Source organism: Teleopsis dalmanni, chromosome 2 (genome assembly GCF_002237135.1).
Source record: "Teleopsis dalmanni isolate 2A chromosome 2, ASM223713v2, whole genome shotgun sequence".
NCBI classification, from domain to species: Eukaryota; Metazoa; Arthropoda; class Insecta; order Diptera; family Diopsidae; genus Teleopsis; species Teleopsis dalmanni.
Window position 1 is genome coordinate 10,843,309 of NC_051847.1, and position 3,671 is coordinate 10,846,979.

A 3,671-nucleotide genomic window follows, 5' to 3' on the forward strand; every position below is an offset into this window, starting at 1 on the left:
GTAAAGTGAATATATTTTGTACAGAGATGCGTGCATTAAGCATTAAGTATGCTTTTTATTTTTTTAAATCTTCGGACACGATTTGCAAAGGTATGTGTTTGATTCTAGAAAATAAAAATAAATTTTTTGAAGAAAAAACTGTACTTATGTGCGGAATATTATCTTAATATTACCAATGCTTTCTCAGGCGATATATGGTAAATTAAAAATTTGGATTTTTGACAAAGTCGATGATTACATATTTTATATAGTTGAATCTTGAGTACTGGTGAGTCTAGATATGTTCAAAAAAATATTTTTTATCGAAAAAGTTCGAATAGTAATAAAAAGACAACAGCAAACATTCAAAATATTTATTGAAATTTAACTGACCATACAACCCTATTATTTAATTAGTTTATAGTCCATATATATCCATGTATATAGCACCATATATAACTTATATACGGACTGTAAACTAATTAAATAAAAAATATTACTCATCATAATATTACTGATGATGAGTACTTGGCAATCCTCGAGATAGCGTTGTATGGTCAGCCAAATTTCAATAAATTAACTAAATTTTTGTTAGTTGTTGTTGTATTTTCATTACTATTCGAACCCTTCTAATTGTTTCTTTTCATTATAAGACAATTCATATTCGACAAAAAGAATTAATATTAAGATTTCGTTATAGAAATTATAGCTGCGAGTATTTTGTTAGTATAAAGTTTATTGTTGTTTAGTAGGCTTTCACAATGAAATGGCCTAAACTCCAAACTCCAAATGTCTAAAAGTGGATGAGATAGTTTTTGCTCTAAAATGATCATTTAAATAAAAATTTTCTATACACTTCGAAGTATTTAGATTTTCTTGAAGTTAAATCATTAAAAGTCAGCATTTTTTTTAGATTTAATATAAAATCGTTTATTAGAATGGTATATATATTCATATTTTAGTATTATTGTATGTAGCAAATATCTTGTCTGCCTCAACATAAAATAAATTCGTTACGAATTCTTTTCAAGCTTACTTCTGTATGTGTAGAGTACTTTGCATTCATATTTCCGCATAACACCAGCAACAAAATATATTCTATATCTATTTCAATATTAAAATATAATTTTATTTTATATTTTTAGTCGCATAAGCTCTAGTATATTAAAGGATAGAGTACTTTTTGCTTCATGTGTTTTGCTATTTAATAAAATCGTTGCTTTTAAGTGCTGGATAAACGTTTACGTGACTTAAAAATAGGGCACATCCAACACATCCAACGCTCCACACTTTACAGTGTGAATTACTTTCATTCCGAGTTTATCTTATTGCAAATCTATGTGGCACAAGATTTGTTAAAATATGTTAAATAAAAACAAAAATGAATTTCATACTAAATTCAATAAATATTTTATAAACTTTTACGAAACTCTGAGCACGTTGTGCTGGTTTTGGGCCTCAATCAATGCTCCATTATTCCGTATATAATCTTGATACCAGCGGTTTAGATGCAAGGTTTTACATAAATATAAGTATTTTCCTAACAATAATGATGGGGTTAAATTGGTGAGAGCATGTGCATATATTCTCGTATATTTGGAAACTATTTTACTGGTTTCAACGAATGCATTTTGGTAGAAAATTCAGTTAAACAACTGACGTATATCGAAAATAAATAAAAAATAGTTGTTTTAAGTAAGAATATAGTACATTTAAATATTAAACAAATATAAAGATATTCTTATAACAATTATTGTATTATTGCAATTATTGCAACAAAGTTGTGAATACTAAAGTTTTCAGTATCTATAATCTTTAATTTTGAAAGTCATTTAAGCCTACTGTTCTCATATGTTCTCATCACCGGATTGAAATCGTTTGAATTGCATAAAGAAATATATATCCACTTGGAGTGTTATATATATGTGTATCCGCAAATTGATCAAGTAAAAAGACAATTCTCGAAATAATATTGTACATTACAAAATAAGATGTGTATAAATATCCATTGATATTGAAAGGTTACATTGATGGCTTGTATATTAAAAAACTAGCGCTGCAAAGAATGAACATTTTCAAAAAAAAACAGTGTTTTTAACTCTATCAAAAAGCCAGTGATTAAAAAAGGATATTTTAAATTTATTTTAAATTTTTGGCTATTAGTAAAATACAATATTTATGTTTGAAAATTTTACTTTTTCTACATAAAAATTAAATTATTAAGTAATCATAATTTTTTCTTGCCGAGGGTGCCGCGTCTTATGACCAAAAGAAACTATTTAAAAGTTAGACGGATTTGAATAGCAAAAAAAGACAAGACAAAAATTTTATTTTAATTTATTGATATTTGGGTGACCATACAACGCTGTTTCAAATATTACTCAGTACTCATCGTCATGGGTCTTAGTAAATATTCGAATTTCTTAATTAGTTTATAATCCGTATATAAATTGGTTGGACTACAAGTGTCAGTCTTAGAACTCGTGTCTGTCAAATTAGAAGCGATAGCTAATCGTGTTTTTCTACAAGGTGATCAATAGCTACCTGTGTGACATCTATATTATTGTGACCGCAACTTGATAGAGAAAAATAAAGGGTTCCACTCAACCTAACAAGAAAGCATAGATTTAAGGTCGTTGCTTTTATAAGTGGTCATATATATATGTTTGAGTTATCATTTTTAAATAATTAACATAATTTTACCAATTTAAGCTGAGCGAAGGAAATAAATCTATTTCAACAAAGTGGCTATTGAACCTATTAGATTTGTAAGAACTCACCACGTTTTCATAAATTTTTTAACTACTGCAGTATTTTAGACTAGAGATTAGAAAAACTTCCTCCGACGGAACTCGTTCGATTCCTCGTGATACTAAATGTCTAAATACAAAGGAGTGCATAATAAATCAAGCTGGTCGCAGTGCAGAAAGGCCTTAGCCTAACCTATAAACAACCATTACATTTTAGGTTATATCGCGGGTTAAAATTTTTATATTAGATACATTGGACACCAACTATTGAAATATTGGATGTTTTATAAAAATTGGTGAACATAATGAGCTACAGTTTAAAAAAACTATTGATAACTTTATAGGGATACATATATTCAGCGTATTTAATATCGAACTTAAATTTTTGGAAAATCATATCTTCCCACTTTCAGGCCATGTAAATATGTAATTTATTTGAGCGTAATATACTAAGTCTGTGTAAACCGATAAACATAGATCCGCAAACATTTGTGTAGTTTAATTTAAACTAACGTCATAACTTATACAATTACCTCTTTACACTTCAACTCAAGTGCGGAAGCGATCCCAACTTCCAAAACCACAAAGTCATCATCTATCTACATTGTATCGTACAATCTCATTAGCTTACTAGTAATATTCCATATTTTCGAATACTTCAACTTTTGGACAACAGCTTAAGTCGAATCTATCTTTGACTATGTACTTTGTATTATGTTACCATATAGGAAAGCAGTCGATTCTGCAATGGCTGTGTTTAGGTGTTGATATGTTGTATATATTTCTCACCCTAAATATGAGAAAAATAATATGTAAAACCACAACTGGCAAGTACGAGTATGTGCACAAATTTTATGCATTATATATATTGCAATGTACTCGTATAACTAAAATTGAAACTATGTGGCAATATAGCAAAGATATTTAATCTATTTAATGTGG